Source organism: Oncorhynchus mykiss, chromosome 9 (assembly GCF_013265735.2).
Source record: "Oncorhynchus mykiss isolate Arlee chromosome 9, USDA_OmykA_1.1, whole genome shotgun sequence".
NCBI classification, from domain to species: Eukaryota; Metazoa; Chordata; class Actinopteri; order Salmoniformes; family Salmonidae; genus Oncorhynchus; species Oncorhynchus mykiss.
Genome location: NC_048573.1, coordinates 60724725 through 60749763, shown reverse-complemented (window position 1 = coordinate 60749763; position 25039 = coordinate 60724725). Strand labels below are relative to the sequence as shown.

Genomic DNA, 25039 nt, shown 5'->3' with positions numbered 1-25039 from the left:
TAGAGAGCACCAAACAATTATTGCCTGGGGGTTCCAGTGCCAGCTCGGCCCCAAAATCTTTGGGGAGAGCGAGGCTAATCAGAACCAGACTCCTAACGACAACTTACCAAACCACACACACACAGGAAAGTCCACACATTGCATATTAAAGCTCGGTGGGGGAAAAAATGCCTGTAGGAACATCAAACTGTAATGAGGAACAGGCCCAATGAGCACATGAGAGAGAGAGAACGAGAGAGAGAGAGAGAGAGAGAGCGAGAGAGAGAGCATAGCCTTGCTATTGAGAAAGGCCGCCGAAGGCAGACCTGGCTCTCATGAGAAAACAGGCTATGTGCACACTGCCCACAACATGAGGTGGAAACTGAGCTGCACATCCTAACCTCCTGCCAAATGTATATATATATTAGAGACACACATTTCCCTCAGATTACACAGATTCACAAAGAATTCAAAAACAAATTCAATTTTGATAAACTTCCATATCTATTGGGTGAAATACTACAGTGTGTCATTACAACAGCAAGAAGTGTGACCTGTTACCACAAGAGAAGGGCAACCAGTGAAGAACAAACACTACTGTAACTTGTACTAATGTTTATTTATTTTCCCTTGTGTACTTTAACTATTTGCACATTGTTACAACACTGTATATAGACATATGACATTTGACACTTTTGTGAGTGTAATGTTTACTGTGAAATGTTGTATTGTTTATTTCACTTTTGTTTATTATCTATTTCACTTGCTTTGGCAAAGTTAACATATGTTTCCCATGCTAAGCCCTTAAATTGAAAAATGTCAAATTGAATTGAGAGAGAGGGATCGAGATAGATAGAGATAGAGAGCGAGTGAGAGGTAGAGAGAGATTATACTTTAAAAAGTGAATGGACCTTTTAGCCAAACCACAGTTGACATGTTTGTCCCCTTTCCATAGTTGTGTTACAGCTGTACTGAATGGCTTTACTGTGTTGGGCCTTTTATTTCCCCATCCCTTCAGATGTGGCGTAGCAGAGCTTTCTTGGGATGTTTGCGGATACGCTGCCATGTCTTCCAATAGGGTGTTACACAAAAGTACACTACTACTGCCTCCCTAATGGTTTACTGGCTCAGACCTGGTGGGTATCATGGACATGTGGTGTGAGGAAGGAGGAGGGAGGGGGAAATGAAGAACATAAGGAGAAAAGAGGGAATCTTCCTACTGCTGTAAACCCTATCTCTTACCGCTGTAAATCCTGTCTCTTACTGCTGTAAACCCTGTATCTTACTGCTGTAAACCGTGTCTCTTACTGCTGTAAACCCTGTCTCTTACTGCTGTAAACCCTGTCTCTTATTGCTGTAAATCCTGTCTCTTACTGCTGTAAACCCTCTCTCTTACTGCTGTAAACCCTGTCTCTTACTGCTGTAAACCGTTTCTCTTACTGATGTAAAGCCTGCATCTTACTGCTGTAAACCCTGTCTCTTACTGCTGTAAACCCTGTATCTTACCGCTGTAAATCCTGTATCTTACTGCTGTAAACCCTGTCTCTTACTGCTGTAAATCCTGTATCTTACTGCTGTAAACCCTGTATCTTACTGCTGTAAACCCTGTATCTTATTGAGGTAAAACCTTCTCTTACTGCTGTAAAACCTCTTACTGCTGTAAACACCTTCTTACTGCTGTAAACCCTGTCTCCCACTGCTGTAAACCCTGTCTCTTACTGCTGTAAACCCTACTGTAAACCTTGTCTCTTACTGCTGTATACCCTGTCTCCTAGTGCTGTAAACCCTGTATCTTACCGCTGTAAATCCTGTCTCTTACTGCTGTAAAACGCTGTCTCCCACTGCTGTAAACCCTGTCTCTTACTGCTGTAAACCCTACTGTAAACACTGTCTCTTACTGCTGTAAACCCTGCATCTTACCGCTGTATACCCTGTCTCCTAGTGCTGTAAACCCTGTCTCCTACTGCTGTAAAGCCATGTCTCGTACTGCTGTAAACCCTGTCTCTTACTTCTGTAAACCCTGTATCCTACTGCTGTAAACAATGTATCCTACTGCTGTAAACCCTGTCTCTTACTTCTGTAAACCCTGTATCCTACTGCTGTAAACCCTGTCTCTTACTTCTGTAAACCCTGTATCCTACTGCTGTAAACCCCGTCTCTTACTGCTGTAAACCCTGTCTCTTACTTCTGTAAACCATGCATCTTACCGCTGTAAATCCTGTCTCTTACTGCTGTAAACCCTGTCTCTTACTTCTGTAAACCCTGTATCTTACCGCTGTAAATCATGTCTCTTACTGCTGTAAACCCTGTCTCCTAGTGCTGTAAACCCTGTCTCCTACTGCTGCAAAGCCATTTCTCTTACTGCTGTAAACCCTGTCTCTTACTTCTGTAAACCCTGTATCCTACTGCTGTAAACAATGTATGCTACTGCTGTAAACCCTGTCTCTTACTTCTGTAAACCCTGTATCCTACTGCTGTAAACCCTGTCTCTTACTTCTGTAAACCCTGTATCCTACTGCTGTAAACCCTGTCTCTTACTGCTGTAAACCCTGTCTCTTACTGCTGTAAACCCTGTATCTTATCGCTGTAAAACATGTCTCTTACTGCTGTAAACCCTGTATCCTACTGCTGTAAACCCTGTATCCTACTGCTGTAAACCCTGTTTCTTACTGCTGTAAACCCTGTCTCTTACTTCTGTAAACCATGTATCCTACTGCTGTAAACCCTGTATCCTACTGCTGTAAACCCTGTATCTTACTGCTGTAAACCCCCTCTCTTACTGCTGTAAACCCCCTCTCTAACTGCTGTAAATCCTGCCTCTTATTGCTGTAAACCCTGTCTCTTACTGCTGTAAACCCTGTATCCTACAGCTGTAAATCCTGTCTCTTACTGCTGTAAAACCCTGTCTCCCACTGCTGTAAACCCTGTCTCTTACTGCTGTATACCCTGTCTCCTAGTGCTGTAAACCCTGTCTCCTACTGCTGTAAACCATGTATCTTACTGCTGTAAACCCTGTCTCTTACTTCTGTAAACCCTGTATTCTACTGCTGTAAACCCTGTATCATACTGCTGTAAACCCTGTCTCTTACTTCTGTAAACCCTGTCTCTTATTGCTGTAAATCCTGTCTCTTATTGCTGTAAACCCTGTCTCTTACTGCTGTAAACCCTGTCTCTTACTGCTGTAAACCCTCTCTCTCTTACTGCTGTAAACCCTGTCTCTTACTGCTGTAAACCGTGTCTCTTACTGATGTAAAGCCTGTATCTTACTGCTGTAAACCCTGTCTCTTACTACTGTAAACCCTGTATCTTACCGCTGTAAATCCTGTATCTTACTGCTGTAAACCCAGTATCTTACTGCTGTAAACCCTGTCTCTTACTGCTGTAAATCCTGTTTCTTACTGCTGTAAACCCTGTATCTTACTGTTGTAAACCCTGTCTCTTACTGCTGTAAATCCTGTATCTTACTGCTGTAAACCCTGTATCTTACTGCTGTAAACCCTGTATCTTACTGAGGTAAAACCTTATCTTACTGCTGTAAACACTCTCTTACAGCTGTAAACCCTGTCTCTTACTGCTGTAAACCCTGTCACTTACTGCTGTAAAGCCTGTCTCTTACTGCTGCAAACCCTGTCTCTTACTGCTGTAAATCCTGTCTCTTACTGCTGTAAACCCTGTCTCTTACTGCTGTAAACCCTGTCTCTTACTGCTGTAAAACCTTCTCTTACTGCTGTAAACACCTTCTTACTGCTGTAAACCCTGTCTCCCACTGCTGTAAACCCTGTCTCTTACTGCTGTAAACCCTACTGTAAACATTGTCTCTTACTGCTGTATACCCTGTCTCCTAGTGCTGTAAACCCTGTATCATACCGCTGTAAATCCTGTCTCTTACTGCTGTAAAACCCTGTCTCCCACTGCTGTAAACCCTGTCTCTTACTGCTGTAAACCCTACTGTAAACCCTGTCTCTTACTGCTGTATACCCTGTCTCCTAGTGCTGTAAACCCTGTCTCCTACTGCTGTAAACCATGTCTCTTACTGCTGTAAACCCTGTCTCTTACTTCTGTAAACCCTGTATCCTACTGCTGTAAACCCTGTATCCTACTGTGGTAAACCCTGTCTCTTACTGCTGTAAACCCCCTCTCTTACTGCTGTAAATCCTGTCTCTTACTGCTGTAAACCCTGTCTCTTACTGCTGTAAAGCCTGTATCCTACAGCTGTAAACCCTGTCTCCTACTGCTGCAAAGCCATTTCTCTTACTGCTGTAAACCCTGTCTCTTACTTCTGTAAACCCTGTATCCTACTGCTGTAAACAATGTATGCTACTGCTGTAAACCCTGTCTCTTACTTCTGTAAACCCTGTATCCTACTGCTGTAAACCCTGTCTCTTACTTCTGTAAACCCTGTATCCTACTGCTGTAAACCCTGTCTCTTACTGCTGTAAACCCTGTCTCTTACTGCTGTAAACCCTGTATCTTATCGCTGTAAAACATGTCTCTTACTGCTGTAAACCCTGTATCCTACTGCTGTAAACCCTGTATCCTACTGCTGTAAACCCTGTTTCTTACTGCTGTAAACCCTGTCTCTTACTTCTGTAAACCATGTATCCTACTGCTGTAAACCCTGTATCCTACTGCTGTAAACCCTGTATCTTACTGCTGTAAACCCCCTCTCTTACTGCTGTAAACCCCCTCTCTAACTGCTGTAAATCCTGCCTCTTATTGCTGTAAACCCTGTCTCTTACTGCTGTAAACCCTGTATCCTACAGCTGTAAATCCTGTCTCTTACTGCTGTAAAACCCTGTCTCCCACTGCTGTAAACCCTGTCTCTTACTGCTGTATACCCTGTCTCCTAGTGCTGTAAACCCTGTCTCCTACTGCTGTAAACCATGTATCTTACTGCTGTAAACCCTGTCTCTTACTTCTGTAAACCCTGTATTCTACTGCTGTAAACCCTGTATCATACTGCTGTAAACCCTGTCTCTTACTTCTGTAAACCCTGTCTCTTATTGCTGTAAATCCTGTCTCTTATTGCTGTAAACCCTGTCTCTTACTGCTGTAAACCCTGTCTCTTACTGCTGTAAACCCTCTCTCTCTTACTGCTGTAAACCCTGTCTCTTACTGCTGTAAACCGTGTCTCTTACTGATGTAAAGCCTGTATCTTACTGCTGTAAACCCTGTCTCTTACTACTGTAAACCCTGTATCTTACCGCTGTAAATCCTGTATCTTACTGCTGTAAACCCAGTATCTTACTGCTGTAAACCCTGTCTCTTACTGCTGTAAATCCTGTTTCTTACTGCTGTAAACCCTGTATCTTACTGTTGTAAACCCTGTCTCTTACTGCTGTAAATCCTGTATCTTACTGCTGTAAACCCTGTATCTTACTGCTGTAAACCCTGTATCTTACTGAGGTAAAACCTTATCTTACTGCTGTAAACACTCTCTTACAGCTGTAAACCCTGTCTCTTACTGCTGTAAACCCTGTCACTTACTGCTGTAAAGCCTGTCTCTTACTGCTGCAAACCCTGTCTCTTACTGCTGTAAATCCTGTCTCTTACTGCTGTAAACCCTGTCTCTTACTGCTGTAAACCCTGTCTCTTACTGCTGTAAAACCTTCTCTTACTGCTGTAAACACCTTCTTACTGCTGTAAACCCTGTCTCCCACTGCTGTAAACCCTGTCTCTTACTGCTGTAAACCCTACTGTAAACATTGTCTCTTACTGCTGTATACCCTGTCTCCTAGTGCTGTAAACCCTGTATCATACCGCTGTAAATCCTGTCTCTTACTGCTGTAAAACCCTGTCTCCCACTGCTGTAAACCCTGTCTCTTACTGCTGTAAACCCTACTGTAAACCCTGTCTCTTACTGCTGTATACCCTGTCTCCTAGTGCTGTAAACCCTGTCTCCTACTGCTGTAAACCATGTCTCTTACTGCTGTAAACCCTGTCTCTTACTTCTGTAAACCCTGTATCCTACTGCTGTAAACCCTGTATCCTACTGTGGTAAACCCTGTCTCTTACTGCTGTAAACCCCCTCTCTTACTGCTGTAAATCCTGTCTCTTACTGCTGTAAACCCTGTCTCTTACTGCTGTAAAGCCTGTATCCTACAGCTGTAAACCCTGTATCCTACTGCTGTAAACCCTGTCTCTTACTTCTGTAAACCCTGTATTCTACTGCTGTAAACCCTGTATCCTACTGCTGTAAACCTTGTATCCTACTGCTGTAAACCCTGTATCCTACTGCTGTAAACCCTGCCTCTTACTTCTGTAAACCCTGTATCCTACTGCTGTAAACCCTGAATCCTACTGCTGTAAACCCTGTCTCTTACTGCTGTAAACCCTGTATCCTACTACTGATCTCACACGGAAAAGGGAGCGCAGATGGGGGCTTCCACTGGGCTTTTTTGTGATTGTGGCTGGGACTGGCAGGATCACAAGAGAGAGAAAGCCCCCAGAGATTGAAAGAAAGAAAGAAAGAAAGAAAGAAAGAAAGAAAGAAAGAAAGAAAGAAAGAAAGAAAGAAAGAAAGAAAGAAAGAAAGAGAGATGCTTCACGCAGGAAGAGAAACAGAAACAAGAGACAGATAGGTATAGACAGCACCAAAAGCAGTCAGGAACCAAATGAGAGAAAGAGATATAAAGAGAAAGGAAAAGAGAGAAAGAAAGATGGAGAACAAGAGAACAATAATGAAACAGAGATACCAACTGAAAGAAGCAATATATTGTTTCTTCCTCTGATGTTTTGTCAATGATCAGCTGTTCTTTGAACGAGGAAGTCATAAGGTCAAGAGAACAAAAACATTTCCCTCTGTCACACAATGTGAAACACAACAATAGTATCCACATATACCAGACAGCACCACAACAGATGGAGCTGAATCATTCTGCTACTGCCATTGTTCCACATTCAATCCCCAAGGTTTCTATTATTTCCTCTCTCTTCTTAGTAAAACAATTGACGATACTTTTGTTACAACATTCTCTGCAGCTTTTTCTCTGACACATTCAGAGTATAATCATAGAACAGTTGTTACCATTTCAAGGTGAAAATGTCACATTTAAAGGCACATAAAAATCACAAATATATGGCATGTTATTCCGTATAAGCCTACTTAGCAATAAAAAACTAAAAACTCCAAGTGTTACTTTGTAGCTTTCTTGTATCTTTTCAATTAGTAGTGTAATGTAATGATATGGGTGCTAGCATGCTAGATTCTTAATTCAATGATTGGATTGCTTGGATGCTATAAGAGCTAACCTCAGACAGTGATATTGATAGGAGTGCTAACATGCTAGATTCTAACCTCAGACAGTGCGGGAAGCAGCAGGGAAATCAGTAGAAACCTGATCCCAGGCAGTCCAGTTAATCTGATCAGCAACACTTTGTTCAAGTGTGTCTTATTTAAAGAGGACAGCACTCCTGCCTAGCATAGCTCAAACATCAGCCCTATCCCCTTTCACTAGAGATGCCCAGGGAGCCAGGTCTGCTATCTGATCTACACCACAGCTTTCAGACTCATCACCCCACAGACACAACACTGCATACCTACTTTAAAAACATTTATTTTACCTTTATTTAACTAGGCAAGTCAGTTAAGAACAAATTCTTATTTTCAATGATGGCCTAGGAACAGTGGGTTAACTGCCTTGCTCAGTGGCAGAACGACAGATTTACACTCAAGGGCCCATATTCATTAGTGTCTCAGAGTAGGAGTGCTGATCTAGGATCAAGTCCCCACTGTCCAGTCATAATAATTTAAAAGCCCAAACTGATCCTAAATCAGCACTCCTACTCTGAGAGACATTATGAATATGGGCCCTGCACTCACTTCTGCCCACCACAGTACAGTAACAGCAGTACAGTCATGACATGGTATATGTCTTTGTTATGGGGTTGGTTGTATGTATGTAAGAGACAGGTCATTGAGTGAAACAGACATGTAAACTCTCTCCCAGCTGTTATAGCTGTTATTATAGGAAAGAGAATTGGTGATATTAGTCATTTTTCAAGGCATGATAAAGGACCTACTAGATGTTTGAGGATTTTACATTTTGTGATTGTCGTATTCAAAGTTTTTTTAGCCCCTTTTCTCCTCAATTGGTAGTTACAGTCTTGTCCCATTGCTGCAACTCTCCTACGGACTCTGGAGAGGCAAGGGTCGAGAGCCATGCGTCCTCTGAAACACAATCCTGCCAAGCCGCACTGCTTCTTGACACACGGCTCGCTTAACCCAGAAGCCAGCCCCACCAATGTGTTGGAGGTATACACTGTCTAAATGGCGCCCGGCCCGCCACAAGGAGTCGCTAGTGTGCAATGGTACAAGGAAATCCCGGCCGGCTGTAACACAGCCTGGGATTGAACCCGGGGGTTGTAGTGATGCCCCGAGCACTGTGATGCAGTGCCTTAGACTGCTGTGCCACTCAGGAGGCCAAGATACCCCTGTTTTAGTGAGAAATCTTCAAAAAATAACAGGAATTTTGAATGAATATGAAAGCGTATACAAAAACATGAAAATACTACATGTCATGTCTCAAAATTGATATCCACCTTACCTCAATATTGTTTTACGTCCTCCGGATTCCAGAAGAAAGATGACGAGTTCAACGGGAAAGAGACTACTTTTTGATTGGACACCCTACATACTCCCAATTCTGTTTTATGAGTAAAACTGGAAATGGAGCTTTGTGAAACCCAAACAATCTGAGTGCAGCCATAACTAACAGCATTGCAGCCGTAGCAGAGTCCCCTGAAGGGAGTGTCCATGCTCCATGCTGCTGATGCTAATAGGAGCCAGGACCTTCAGAGGGAGGAAGCTGACACCAGTCACCAGGTCACCCAGGCAGTCAGTCAGTAGGCTAAACCCACACAGCCTCAGGGTAGAGGGAGAGGGTCAACGCTCGGCAGCTCGGCTAGCCCTGTGTACCTGCCCTCAAGTGACCCTGTTTATCTAGCTAGAGACACATGTTAGAATACACACACACACTTTTACACGCACACACAGACACAAGAACAGACACATAAGTGCACGCACACACGCACAGACAGACACACACAAACACACACACCCTCCAGAGCCTCCGGTGTGCCTTAACCCCCACTGAGCCAGCAGCTGTTTCTAGCAGCACCAAACTGTGTGTGCCATATGCACCAAAACACTGCCATAACTGATTGAAACACACACTCGTTCTTAAAGAGTTCAATGAATGGGGAAAAAGGAAGGGAAAAACACACGTGACATTGCATGCCACTGCACTGTATTTCAATGTAATTTAACATAACAAGAGATGTTAATTGGAGCTGACACAACCGCATGCCAACAAAATGCAGATCCCTCACCTTCTACGACTTCTACCCTCAGCCCTGGCCCTCAGCCCTGAACCTCAGCCCTGAACCTCAGCCCTGAACCTCAGCCCTGAACCTCAGCCCTGGCTTGTGTGATGTTTTCCCAACCAACTCAGAACAGTGAACAGAACAGTGAACAAACAAAGGTGGGAGCTACCCCCCTCTGCGCAAAACAACATACCAGCAGAGCTGTACTCCACATCAGTGATGGAGAGTGGTAAAGGAACACTCACGGTGTACAGATGGCAAATAAATAAGCGTTTCATCCTCAGCACCATGCATCCCACTGGATCTGGCATGTGAGCTTCGTGAGAACCACATGAACGCCAAGAAAGAGGGTACAGCCGCCAAGCAGGCCGCTAAGGCAGCAGGTCCTGCTCTCCCTCTTCCCCAAGCACCACAGCTCCAAGCAGGCAGCAGGTCTTGCTCTCCCTCTTCCCCAAGCACCACAGCTCCAAGCAGGCAGCAGGTCCTGCTCTCCCTCTTCCCCAAGCACCACAGCTCCAAGCAGGCAGCAGGTCCTGCTCTCCCTCTTCCCCAAGCACCACAGCTCCAAGCAGGCAGCAGGTCTTGCTCTCCCTCTTCCCCAAGCACCACAGCTCCAAGCAGGCAGCAGGTCCTGCTCTCCCTCTTCCCCAAGCACCACAGCTCCAAGCAGGCAGCAGGTCCTGCTCTCCCTCTTCCCCAAGCACCACAGCTCCAAGCAGGCAGCAGGTCTTGCTCTCCCTCTTCCCCAAGCACCACAGCTCCAAGCAGGCAGCAGGTCCTGCTCTCCCTCTTCCCCAAGCACCACAGCTCCAAGCAGGCAGCAGGTCCTGCTCTCCCTCTTCCCCAAGCACCACAGCTCCAAGCAGGCAGCAGGTCCTGCTCTCCCTCTTCCCCAAGCACCACAGCTCACACTTGGGAATAATAAGACACAATGCCAAGTCAGCAGGTGCACAAGAAACAAGGCTCATGAAAACTGTGTGCAGTGCAACCAATTTGTTTGTGGGGCTTGTTCACACAAAGCCCCGAAGCTGTGTGCTGACTGTGGAGCCGAAGCATCAAGAGAAGACGTGATTGACTCATGTGTAAACGTTTGGGTATAAGGGCACAATACAGTGTCCGAAACAATCAACAAATAACTGTTTTTAAATCTCCTGCAATTACTGGTGTTCATGCACTGGTGCTTTGGTTTAGGAATACAGCAAATAATTTCCCCTGCACACCTGGCTGGTTCTATTATCATCATCATCTTTTAATTTCTACTTTGTCAAAAGAAGCTGTAACTGGGCTTTATTAATTGCTAGAACTCTATTACTAATCAAATCTAAAAATAAAGTTGATCAAACGGATTACACTAATGTTTTTATTGTAAGGGAAAATCGTTTTTTTTTTCTAGGACTTTGTAGAATTATACAAAACAAATCCTTGACTCTCTAAACAAATACCTATTGCTGTTTTTTTTTTATTGATACATTACCATGAATATTTCCTCAGGCAATTAATCCTTTACAATAGTTTCTGCACTATTTATCAAGCATTTACTTATCAGGCATGTTTGCGCACCTTGCATCTGATACATATGCTAACGCGGGCGCCCGCCAACATTCTTTAGCAGGTACTTACAGTATATGCTGAAAGGCCAGGCGGTTCCAGTGTTAATGAATAACACTGGTGCTCAGGCTGACCTGGAGGCAGCTACACTGGGGTCTGGAGGACTGGAGTCTGCCTCTATTCATTGATATGCTGACCTTCTTCTGACCCCTTACTGGTCTAGTATGGGCTTCATAATTCTGTACTGTTCTTCACAGGCACATCCCATTGCTGCTCCTTTTCTCACCTTTAATCCCCCCCCCCCCCCTCTCGCTCTCACTCACCCCCCGCCCCCCCTCACGCTCTCACTCATCCCCCCCTCATGCTCTCACTCATCCCCCCCCTCTCGCTCTCACTCACCCCCCCCTCTCGCTCTCACTCATCCCCCCCCCCTCTCGCTCTGACTCATCCCCCCCTCTCGCTCTCACTCATTCCCCCCCTCTCGCTCTCACTCATCCCCCTCCCTCTCGCTCTCACTCACCCCCCCTCTCGCTCTCACTCATTCTCCCCCCCTCTCGCTCTCACTCATCCCCTACCCCTCACTCTCACTCATTCCCCCCCTCTCGCTCTCACTTATTCTCCCCACCCCTCTCTCTCTCACTCATTCCCCCCCTTTCGCTCTCACTCATTCTCCCCCCCTCTCGCTCTCACTCATTCTCCCCCCCCCTCTCGCTCTCACTCATTACCCCCCCTCTCACTCATTCTCCCCCCCCCTCTCGCTGTCACTCATCCCCCCCCCCCCCCTCTCGCTGTCACTCATCCCCCCCCCCCCCCTGTCGCTGTCACTCATGGAAAACATATGTTAACTTTGCCAAAGCAAGTGAAATAGATAATAAACAAAAGTGAAATAAACAATAAAAATGAACAGTAAACATTACACTCACAGAAGTTCCTAAAGAATAAAGACATTTCAAATGTCATATTATGTCTATATACAGTGTTGTAACAATGTATTTTGGTATTTGGTATTTTATTAGGATCCCCATTAACTGTTGCAAAAGCAGCAGCTACTCTTCCTGGGGTCCACACAAAACATGAAACATGACATAATACAGAACATTAACAGACAAGAACAGCTCAAGGACATAACTACATACATTTTTTTTAAAGGCACACAGCCTACATATCAGTGCATACATTCAAACTATCTAGGACAAATAGGGGAGAGGCGTTGTGCCGTGAGGTGTTGTTTATCTGTTTTTGAAAACCAGGTTTGCTGTTTATTTGAGCAATATGAGATGGAAGGAAGTTCCATCCAATAATGGCTCTATATATTACCATACGCTTTCTTGAATTTGTTCTGGATTTGGGGACTGCGAAAAGACCCCTGGTGGCATGTCTGGTGGGGTAAGTGTGTGTGTCAGAGTTGTGTGTAAATTGACTATGCAAACAATTTGGAATTTTAAACACATTCTTATAAAAAGAAGAAGTGATGCAGTCACTCTCTTCTCAACTCTTAGCCAAGAGAGACTGGCATGCATAATATTTACAGTGGGGCAAAAAAGTATTTAGTCAGCCACCAATTGTGCAAGTTCTCCCACTTAAAAAGATGGGAGAGGCCTGTAATTTTCATCATATGTACACTTCAACTATGACAGACAAAATGAGAAAAAAAATCCAGAAAATCACATTGTATGATTTTTAATGAATTTATTTGCAAATTATGGTGGCAAATAAGTATTTGGTCACCTACAAACAAGCAAGATTTCTGGCTCTCACAGACCTGTAACTTCTTCTTTAAGAGGCTCCTTTGTCCTCCACTCGTTACCTGTATTAATGGCACCTGTTTGAACTTGTTATCAGTATAAAAGACACCTGTCCACAACCTCAAACAGTCACACTCCAAACTCCACTATGGCCAAGACCAAAGAGCTGTCAAAGGACACCAGAAACAAAATTGTAGACCTGCACCAGACTGGGAAGACTGAATCTGCAATAGGTAAGCAGCTTGGTTTGAAGAAATCAACTGTGGGAGCAATTATTAGGAAATGGAAGACATACAAGACCACTGATAATCTCCCTCGATCTGGGGCTCCACGCAAGATCTCACCTCGTGGGGTCAAAATGATCACAACAACGGTGAGCAAAAATCCCAGAACCACACAGGGGGACCTAGTGAATGACCTGCAGAGAGCTGGGACCAAAGTAACAAAGCCTACCATCAGTAACACACCGCCAGGGACTCAAATCCTGCAGTGCCAGACGTGTCCCCCTGCTTAAGCCAGTACATGTCCAAGCCCGTCTGAAGTTTGCTAGAGAGCATTTGGATGATCCAGAAGAAGATTGGGAGAATGTCATATGGTCAGATGAAACCAAAATAGAACTTTTTGGTAAAAACTCAACTCGTCGTGTTTGGAGGACAAAGAAACATGGGAAACATAGGGGTGGAAACATCATGCTTTGGGGCTGTTTTCCTGCAAAGGGACCAGGACGACTGATCCGTGTAAAGGAAAGAATGAATGGGGCCATGTATCATGACATTTTGAGTGAAAACCTCCTTCCATCAGCAAAGGCATTGAATATGAAACGTGGCTGGGTCTTTCAGCATGACAATGATCCCAAACATCCCGCCCGTGCAACGAAGAAGTGGCTTCGTAAGAAGCATTTCAAGGTCCTGGAGTGGCCTAGCCAGTCTCCAGATCTCAACCCCATGGAAAATCTTTGAGTTGAAAGTCCATGTTGCCCAGCAACAGCCCCAAAACATCACTGCTCTAGAGGAGATCTGCATGGAGGAATGGGCCAAAATACCAGCAACAGTGTGTGAAAACCTTGTGAAGACTTACAGAAAACGTTTGACCTCTGTCATTGCCAACAAAGTATTGAGATAAACTTTTGTTATTGACCAAATACTTATTTTCCACCATAATTTGCAAATAAATTCATTAAAAATCCTACAATGTGATTTTCTGGATTTTTTTTTTCTCATTTTGTCTGTCATAGTTGAAGTGTACCTATGATGACAATTACAGGCCTCTTTCATCTTTTTCAGTGGGAGAACTTGCACAATTGGTGGTTGACTAAATACTTTTTTGCCCCACTGTATATCAGCCCTCTGATTACAATGAAGAGCAAGACGTGCCGCTCTGTTCTGGACCAGCTGCAGCTTAACTAGGTCTTTCCTTTTAGCACTCAACCACACAACTGGACAATAATCAAGATTAGACAAAACTAGAGCCTGCAGAACTTGCTATTTGGAGTGTTGGGTCAAAAAAGCAGAGCATCTCTTTATTATGGACAGACCTCTCCCCATTTTTACAACCATTGAATCTATATGTCTTTACCATGACAGTTTACAATCTAAGGTAATGCCAAGTAATTTAGTCTCCTCAACTTGTTCAACAGCCACACCATTCATGACCAGATTCAGCTGAGGTTTGAGAACTGAGGAAATGATTTGTTACTGGCCACCCATTCCAAAACAGACTGCAACTCTTTGTTAAGGGTTTCAGTGACATCATTTGAGGTGGTTGCTGATGTGTATATGGTTGAATCATCAGCATACATGGACACACATGCTTTGTTTAATGCCAGTGGCAGGTCATTGGTAAAAATACAAAAGTAGAGTCCACACAAAACGCCAGTCTCAATGTCAACAATGAAGAGACGACTCCAGGATGCTGGCCGTCTAGGCAGAGTTGCAAAGAAAAAGCCATATCCCAGACTGGCCAATAAATAGAAAATATTAAGATGGGCAAAATAACACCGACACTGGACAGAGGAACTCTACCTAGAAGGCCAGCATCCCGGAGTCACTGTTGACGATGAGACTGCTGTTTTGCGGGTACTATTTAATGAAGCTGCCAGTTGAGGACTTATGAGGCGTCTGTTTCTCAAACTAGACACTCTAATGTACTTGTCCTCTTGCTCAGTTGTGCACCAGGGCCTCCCACTTTCTATTCTGGTTAGAGCCAGTTTGCGCTGTTCTGTGAAGGGAGTAGTACACAGCGTTGTACGAGATCTTCAGTTTCTTGGCAATTTCTTGCATGGAATAGCCTTCATTTCTCAGAACAAGAATAGACTGACAAGTTTCAGAAGAAAGTGCTTTGTTTCTGGCCCTTTTGAGCATATAATCAAACCCACATATGCTGATGCTCCAGATACTCAACTAGTCTAAAGAAGGCCAGTTTTATTGCTTTTTAAATCAGTACAACAGTTTTCAGCTGTGCTAACATAATTGCACAATGGTTTTCTAATGATCAATTAGCCTTTTAAAATTATAAACTTGGATTAACTAACACAACATGCCATTGGAACACAGGAGTGATAGTTGCTGATAATGGGCCTCTGTACGCCTATGTAGATATTCCATAAAAAAATCTGCAGTTTCCAGCTACAATAGATATTTACAACATTAACAATGTCTACACTGCATTTCTGATCAATTTTATGTTATTTTAATTGACAAAAAAATTAGTTTTTCTTTCAAAAACAAGGACATTTCTAAGTGACCCCAAACTTTTGAATGGTAGTGTAAATTTTTTCAACAACAGGTTATGGTCAATAATATCAAAGGCTGCACTGAAATCTAACTGTGCAGCTCCCACAATCTTCCTATTATCAATTTCTTTCAACCAATCATCAGTCATTTGTGTCAGCGCAGTTGTTGAGTGACCTTCTCTATAAGCATGATGAAAGTCTGTTGTTAATTTGCTTACAGAAAAATAGCATTGTATTTGGTCAAACACATTTTTCAAACTGTTTGCTAAGAGCTGGCAGCAAGCTGATAGGTCTGCTTTACCACTCTTGGGTAGCGGAATTACTCTGGCTTCCCTCCAGGCCTGAGGACAACAACTTTCCTCTAGGCTCAGATTAAAGATATGACAGATAGGAAAACGATGGCTCACTGTTCATTGTTGGCATTTCCTGCCTAAGTTTGCCCACTTTCCCAATTAAGTAATTATTAAAATAATTGGCCAAATTAAATAATTTTGTGTGAGGACAGATGCTGGGAGACGAGTAGCAAGTAGAAGGAGTGAGTATTTAATAAATAACCAACATGAAACAAAATAAGGACAGTGTCTGGACAGGGGGAACAAAAACGACGTTAATGCTGACATAGGAATGAAACTGAGGAATAGACAGATATAGGGGAGTAAATCAATAAGTGATGGAGTCCAGGTGAGTCCAATGAAGCGCTGATGCGCGTAATGATGGTGACAGGTGTGCGTAATGATAGGCCGCCTTTGAGTGCCAGAGAGAGGTTGCGGGAGCAGGTGTGACAGTACCCCCCCCCCCCCCCCTCTAGGGGCGCCGACGAGCCGGCAGAGGTGTGGGAGCCCGACGAGCCGGCTGAGGTATGACGTGGGATGGGAACCTGCCGAGCCAACCGAGGCAAGAAAGCCTCTTGAGTCAGCTAAGACATGAAAGCCTGATGAGCCAGATGAGGCACCCCTGTTCCTTCGGCAGCGGCACCTGGATCCGACGTCACCAACAAAAAACAAAAAACTCCCTGATGCTTCCAATATTGTGGTGTCAGCATTCTGTGAGGACAGACGCTGGGAGACGAGAAGCAAGTAGAGGGAGTGAATATTTAACAAATAACCAACATGAAACAAAACAAGGACAGCGTCTGAACAGGGGGAACAAAAATGACATTAATGCTGACACAGGAATGAAACTGAGGACTAGACAGATATAGAGGAGGCAATCAATAAGTGATGGAGTCCAGGTAAGTCCAATGATGTGATGATGCGCGTAATGTTGGTGACAGGTGTGCGTAAAGATGAGTCTCCTGGCACCCTCGAGCGCCAGAGAGGGGGAGCGGGTGCTGGCGTGACAGTTTTGTGATGAATAAGTCATCTGTCTGATTCAATGAAAGATGGAGTTGAATTAGTCTTTCTGGACATAATTTAACTTAAAGTACTCCAAGGTTTTGGGGATTTGTTTTAGAATTCTTTGTGGGTCTGTTTAATCTGAGGGAAATATGTGTCTCTAATATGATCATACATTTGGCAGGAGGTTAGGATGTGCAGCTCAGTTTCCACCTCATTTTGTGGGCAGTGGCCACATAGGCTGTTTTCTTTTGAGAGCCAGGTCTCTCTCTCTCTCTCTCTCTCTCTCTCTCTCTCTCTCTCTCTCTCTCTCTCTCTCTCTCTCTCTCTCTCTCTCTCTCTCTCTCTCTCTCTCTCTCTCTCTCTCTCTCTCTCTCTCTCTCTCTCTCTCTCTCTCTCTCTCTCTCTCTCTCTCTCTCTCTCTCTCTCTCTCCCTCTCCCTCTCCCTCTCCCTCTCCCTGGGCCAGTGTGATTGTGTAATGGCATTACATGGCCCTGACCTTGTGCTCTGTGTTAGCTGCTCCCCTGGCCTTCCGGAACCTCTGCAGCATGACTCTCTAACGGCCCATAATGAAAGAGCCTGGATCCTACAGACAGTAACATAGTGGCCAGGCAGCCTCTACAGACAGTAACATAGTAGCCAGGCAGCCCCTACATACAGTAACATAGTAGCCAGGCAGCCCCTACAGACAGTAACATAGTAGACAGGCAGCCCCTACAGACAGTAACATAGTAGACAGGCAGCCTCTACAGACAGTAACATAGTAGACAGGCAGCCCCTACAGACAGTAACATAGTAGACAGGCAGCCCCTACAGACAGTAACATAGTAGACAGGCAGCCTCTACAGACAGTAACATAGTAGACAGGCAGCCCCTACAGACAGTAACATAGTAGACAGGCAGCCCCTACAGACAGTAACATAGTAGTTAGGCAGTCCCTACAGACAGTAACATAGTAGACAGGCAGCCCCTACAGACAGTAACATAGTAGACAGGCAGCCCCTACAGACAGTAACATAGTAGTTAGGCAGCCCCTACAGACAGTAACATAGTAGCCAGGCAGCCCCTACAGACAGTAACATTGTAGCCAGGCAGCCCCTACAGACAGTAACATAGTAGACAGGCAGCCAAGCAGGGTTTTAAATGGACGCAGGCACACACACAGGGTTTTTTAGTGGAGACTGTCCCAGGGTTCAGAGGTGGAGCAGTGCTCTGGTTTCCTCAGGAGTCAATAGGAGTTGGACACAGTTCCATAATGAACTTCAGATAATGGAGCCCACTGGGGCTTGTACACATTATAGGAAATAGCATATGGCCTACTGCAGCGTGGCCTGAGTAAAGGCAGTAGAAAGCAGGAGGATATGATACACTGTGTGGTCCAGACGTGGCAAAACCTGTCTCATCCCATTATCACTCCCCCTGTCTCTGTCTACTCAACCATTGGACAGTAGGACAGGGTAAATAACGTCTGGAATATTACTACACACTACATCACTATTCATTAGAGGGATGGGTAGAGGTGGCGGGTAGGGTTTCTGTGGGTCATGGTGAGAGAGAGAGAGAGAGAGAGAGAGAGAGAGAGAGAGAGGGGGAGAGAGGAAGAGAGAGAGAGAGAGAGAGAGAGAGAGGCAGAGAGGGAGAGAGGGAGAGAGGGAGAGAAGAGGGAGATGGGGTGAGTGGCCCTATCTTCCAGTGTCAGAAACTCATTAAAAACCTATACATAACTCATACTATCTCAATGAGCAACAAGAGAGTAGTGTAACAAATGTGTCCTACAACCCTCAAAGACCTCAAAGACATCATAGACATTGTTATGGCATGGATATATTAGTGGTGAATATTAATACATTTCCCAACAGAGTACATCAAACAAATTATTATAAATCACATAAAAAGGCAACTGTAAACATTTATTGAGCTCATAAAAAAGGCTATTTAACAGAATCTTGCTGTATTCACAGGGGCCTGATAACATGTGTTGTTTGTCAGATGAGAGAGAGAGCTGGGGAAGGAGAGAGAGAAAGAGAGTACAAAAAAAGCTGTCCTGAACATCAGTCTCTCGCTCTGTTCTGTCTGAGTAATCACCTTTCTTCAGAGAGACGACAGTTCTGTATTTCCTCAAACTAAAATTGAAGCTTTCCTAAGATCCATTGGATGTTGCATTGCTTGAAGAGAAACTGAAAAGGCAGCACTTGACAAAGAACATTTTCCCCAATAAAGGAAAAAAAAGCTTCTGCCTTGCTCCAGGCATAAAGAGTACAAGCAATCAAATACATGACAGAATAGGGTCTTCTAATGTCACATATCTGGTTATACACTAAGAAAATAAAGTGACCTATTACTGCATAAGCATCTGAAAGCAGCATTAAAAACAGAAAAAAAGAGGCTAGTCGGTAGGCAGGCTGCTCCAAGCAGGGCCACTGGCCTGGTACATGCAGTTCTAGGATACCCTATCCCCTATCCTGTTATCTCATGTTGGTCCACTCTCCAAGCCCAGGGTAATGAATTGGGGATTCACAGTTATCTGGCCCATTCAAGTGCTCTGTGAATAATATAGATCTGGCACGGGGCCAGCCGTCCACTTTGACTGACAACCGCTAATCTATTTGTAGGATTTCTGTGTCCTAAAGACACTTTCTCTCGCCTCTCATTCTGTCCCTTCCTCCGAGATAAGAGGGGATGACAATCAAAATTTGGTCTTTCCTTCCAATAACATCCATTCAGGCTAAATTACAGTTGAAGTCGGAAGTTTACATACACCTTAGCCAACTACATTTAAACTCAGTTTTTCACAAATCCTGACATGTAATCCTAGTAAAAAATTCCCTGTATTAGGTCAGTTAGGATCACTACTTTATGTGAAAGGTCAGAATAATAGTAGAGAGACTGATTTATCTCAGCTTTTCTTTCCTTCATCACATTCCCAGTCAGAAGTTTACATACACTCAATTAGTATTTGATAGCATTGCCTTTAAAATGTTTAACTTGAGTTCAAAGTTTTGGTCAACCATCCACAAGCTTCCCAAAATAAGTTGGGTGGATTTTGGCCCATTCCTCCTGACAGAGCTGGTGTAACTGAGTAAGGTTTGTAGGCATCCTTGCTTGCACACACTTTTTCAGTTCTGCCCACAAATATTCTATAGGATTGAGGTCAGGGCTTTGTGATGGCCACTCCTATTCCTTGACTTTGTTGTCCTTAAGCCATTAGTGTCACAACTTTGGAAGTATGCTTGGGGTCATTGTCCATTTGGAAGACCCATTTCCGAAGAAGCTTTAACTTCCTGACTGATGTCTTGAGATGTTGCTTCAATATATCCCCATAATTTCCCTGCCTCATGATTCCATCTATTTTGTGAAGTGCACCAGTCCCTCCTGCAGCAAAAGCACCCCTACAACATGAGTCTGCCACTCCCGTGCTTCACGGTTGGGATGGTGTTCTTCGGCTTGCAAGCCTCCCCCTTTTCCTCCAAACATAACAATGGTCATTATGGCCAAACAGTTCTATTTTTATTTCTTCAGACCAGAGGACATTTCTCCAAAAAGTATGATCTTTGTCCCCATGTGCAGTTCCAAACCATAATCTGTCTTTTTTTATGGCAGTTTTGGAACAGTGACTTCTTCCTTGCTGAGCGGCCTTTCAGGTTATCTCGATATAGGACTCGTTTTACTGTGGATATAGATAATTTTGTACCTGTTTCCTCCAGCATCTTCACAGGGTCCTTTGCTATTGTTCTGGGATTGATTTGCACTTTTCACCTCAAAATACATTAATCTCTAGGAGACAGAACGCATCTCCTTCCTGACCTGTATGATGGCTGTGTGGTCCCGTGGTGTTTAAACTTGCATACTATTGTTTGTACAGATGAACGTGGTACCTTCAGGTATTTGGAAATTGCCCCCAAGGATGAATCAGACTTGTGGAGGTCTCCAATGTTTTTTCTGAGGTCTTGGCTGATTTATTTTAATTTCCCCATGATGTCAAGCAAAGAGGCACTGAGTTTGAAGGTAGGCCTTGAAATACATCCACAGGTACACCTCCAACTGACTAAAATTATGTCAATTAGCCTATCAGAAGCTTCTAAAGCCATGACATAATTTTCTGTAATTTTCCAAGCTATTTAACTTCTTATGGCTAGAGGGCAGCATTTTCACATTTGGATGAAAAGCGTGCCCAAAGTAAACTGGGTGCTACTCAGTCCCAGTTGCTAATATATGCATAGTATTAGTCGATTTGGATAGAAAACACTCTGAAGTTTCTAAAACTGTTTGAATGATGTCTGTGAGTATAACAGAAGTGGGAAATCTGAGGTTTGTAGTTTTTGAACTCTTGGCCTATCGAATACACAGTGTCTATGTTTTTTTTGCACTTCCTAAGGGTTCCACTAGATGTCAACAGTCTTTAGAAACTTGTTTGAGGCTTCTACTATAAAGGAGGTTAATAAGGGCTCTTTGAGTCAGTGGTGTGGCAGAGTGCCACGAGCTGGTCACGTGCATTCACATGAGAGGTAGCTCGCGTTCCATTGGTTTTCTACAGACAAACATTATTGAAGATTTATGTTAAAAACATCCTAAATATTGATTCTATACATCGTTTGACATGTTTCTACGGACTGTAATGTGACTTTTCGTCTGAACTTTGCATGGACCTGCCCACGCGTCGTGAGTTTAGATTGTGTACTGATCACGCAAACCAAAAGGAGTTATTTGGACATAAATGATGGACTTTATGGAACAAATCAAACATTTATTGTGGAACTGGGATCCCTGGGAGTGCATTCTGATGAAGATCATCAAAGGTAAGTGATTATTTATAATGCTATTTCTGACTTATGTTGACTCCATTTTATCTCTATTTCTGCTTTTTGTGACTACTCTCTTTGGTTGGAAAATCGCTGTATGCTTTCTGTGACTAGTTGCTGTGACTAGTAAAAATCGATAAATGACTTGTGTCATGCACAAAATAGATGTCCTAACCGACTTGCCAAAACTAAAGTTTGTTAACAAGAAATGTGTGAAGTGGTTGAAAAACTAGTTTTAATGACTCCAACCTAAGTGTATGTAAACTTCCGACTTCAACTGTATATTTCAAAAGAACTTTCAGAACCTGGAGTCAAGGACAAACTTAGATTCTGGATCTCCATTTGGTGAAACCTAAGGGACTTCTAGTCTTCCTAGGGTCCACAGACGTGTTGTGGTCATACTAATTCTCATGATATAGCCTACGCAACTTTGGATTGGGCAGCTAGAGGAAGAAATTGGAGCTCCTCTTTACCTAGCTAACACCTACCTAGCACCAGAGGCTACAGAAAACAGGCTTAGACCCGATGCCCATGCAGCTGGAGCTAGCGCCCTTTCCACAGAAATCCATCAATAGGGCCAACGCAACAAACTGATAAGAATTTCTATGAATTTCAAATGTTGTCCCTGCGGTGGCTCCATTGGCTGCGGACTTAACAAGAATATTGATGCGCTCACAGCCGGAGAGGGCCAGCCTCCCAACACTGATGCTGCTGGTGGGTTGCATAATGTTCCATGCTTATTTCCCTTGTTCTTTATTAAACATGAAATCAACCATGGCTGTTTTTTTACTCTTCTATGTCTAATAACATCTAGAAAAGGAAAAAGGGGGAACTGAACTGAACTGCTTAGTGCCGCTTCGTACAATGAAACATGTAAGGGAATGGGAAATGGAGTGTGTGATTTAGGCATGTTTAATCTTTGTAAAGCTTTAAAGCAGGAAGGCATGGATCTGTGTAGCCAGTGTGTGTGTTTGATGTGGTCCCTCCAATCCTAATGATACTGCATCAGCTCAACATCAGCAGAGAGGAAACCACACCATCAACTGCTTCAGGCACAATTACTCCCCGACCTCCACAAGACCAGTGCTGTGGGAGCTTAGCCAGAGTCTTGGCCTGCATTCTACCCTCAAGACTCTCTCTCTCACACAATCTCTCTCTCTCCTTCTTTACTCTCTAGCTATGTGAATTGTGCCAATAAAGGTTATTTTCAAATTATCTCTCTCCTTCCTTCTGTCTCTGCTACCTCTAAGTTGATTTATTTCTGAAGTATTTTATATTTTCTGTGAGCAAGATAAATAATGCTGGCATCAACTGAATTTCTGTCTCAATCAACAGGAAAATATGCTGTACATTTGGTACGCTATGTTCTTTTCTCTGAGTCTCAGGTGAAAGGTGGCACTAATCATCATAGGGTTAATTCATTTACCTGCAGAAGTTAAGTCCAATTAGAGTATGCAGTCAACGGTAATGTGTTACACGACATAAAAAATACAACCCTGCCAATATTAAATATGAACATAAGCTTTTCTATTCTGAGACAAATGTAGTTAGGTATGTAAATATATAACTCGATGCACAACATGTTTATGACATATGTGATTCAGTCTTTAGTTTACCATACTAAACCATACTGGCACGGATGCCTAATAGCAGAGCCAGCCTACATCTCTACTGGCTAAATTAAGACTGAACACAATCCATCTGTAATCATAATAATAGTGTGTGTGTGTAGGAGTATTTCTCTCTTTTTGATTGACAATCAAACTCTTTATCTTCAAGTCATTTGTGAATAAAAGAGAAAGGAATTTGAAAAATAGATGAATAAATGGAGAGAGAGAAACAAATTGAAGGAATGAGAAAGAGAGATAGAGAGTTATTTGAATGTGAGTAATGAGATCACTGCGGGGTAGTCTGTGTAATTGTAATGGCTGAGCTGGGGAGAGAGAAGGAGGGAGAGGGGAACGAGAGAGAGAGATAGAGGGAGGGAGGGAGAGGGGAACGAGAGAGAGAGATAGAGGGAGGGAGAGGGGAACGAGAGAGAGAGATAGAGGGAGGGAGAGGGGAACGAGAGAGAGAGATAGAGGGAGGGAGGGAGAGGGGAAAGAGAGTGTGTGTGTGAGAGAGGGAGAGAGAGAACAGCTAGCTAAGCAGGCCTCCGCTACACACACACATACAGCAAGGCTGAAATGGACTCATGACAAGTCACGACCAGGAGGACTAAAGCGTCCGAGATGGAAATAGAGTGAGAGAAACAGAGTGAGAGAAACAGAGTGAGAGAAACCGAGAGAGTGAGAGGACAGAAGCTGCAGCCAAGGGGGGTAAGTGGAGAAAATGTATTGGGAAAGGAGTGAGGGGAGGGGAGGAGGGACTGAGAGAGAGTCTGAATGGAACAGCAGGGGCTCACCATCTTTCTGTTCAACTTGGCCCTTTAACAGTGGAGGGAGGCTGCAGCGTGCTCGAAGAGAGACCCAGGCCAGGAAGGCTGATTGAAGGCTTCTTCTCTGAGCCTCAGCCTGTTGTTTCAAGGTACCAGGGCCACTGACTCTGGAGATACTGGGGCTGCTGTTTGGTAATCAATTAAAGGGGGTTTTAAAGGGGGTTTTAATGGGTTCTAAAGGGGGGTTTATAGGATTTTTAAAGGGGTTTTAAACGGGGTTTAAATTGATTTTAAGGGAGTCTATAGGAGTTGAAAAGGGGGTTTAAATGGGATTTAATGGGGTTAAGAGCAGAGCAGTGGAATCAAATAGAGGTGAAGATCCTAAAGGTCACACAGACCTCGTACTGACTGAGGATACACACATTTAAGATGGCTATTGATTAACTGTAGAAGTCTCTTGTCACACAATCCCTGCATACAGCCATGTTACATTTAATCATTATTGTTATTTATTATTCACTGTGTATTTATACCTCATGTTACTTTCTCTATTTTTTATACATTTTTTAGGTTTATGTTAACTGCATTGATGGAAAAGGACCCGTCAGTAAGAATTTCACTGTTAGTCTACACCTGCTCCCTGCCTGTTTCATACACAATGTTTTGTACTGTTAGGAAATAAAGGTCTTCAACATTATTGTTCAATTTCACCTTTTATTGTAAAAGATAAATGTGAACTTCATCATTCAAGCATCACACAGAACACATCCACAGCCAAACTCATTCCATAAACCAGTCTAAATAACAGGTAGTGCTGACAAAAAAACAAAACATAAGTTAGCGACCTAACAGCTAGACTTGTTTACAATATACCACATCTATGGTGACCACAAGGGAGAAATGCAATACTTTTTCGAAAAGCCATGTTTGTTTATGTTTGATGAGTGAAAACTCCCTAATCCCAGAATGCCAAGTCAAAGTCAAAGATGGCTGCGCGCATCGCAGAATAAGATCTACTTGGTTTGGTCAGATGTCAGCATATTACAAATCTTCAATGTGCTTTTTACAGTGTATACATGAACCGGGGCTCATGACTTGACAAGTCATTTTACTCCATGTTTATTCCATATTCCATTTTATTTTATTGTTTTATTCCATGTGTAATTGGGTTGTTGTATGTGTCGAACAGATTTGCTTTATC

The 25039-nt window shown here is 43.5% G+C and overlaps 1 protein-coding gene across 2 annotated transcripts in view; it reads right to left on the bottom strand.

Moving 5' to 3' along the window:
- The window catches only part of LOC110531229 (plexin-A2-like), a 435878-nt gene that overhangs the window by 322637 nt on the left and 88202 nt on the right, over positions 1-25039 (bottom strand). The window lies entirely within an intron of this gene.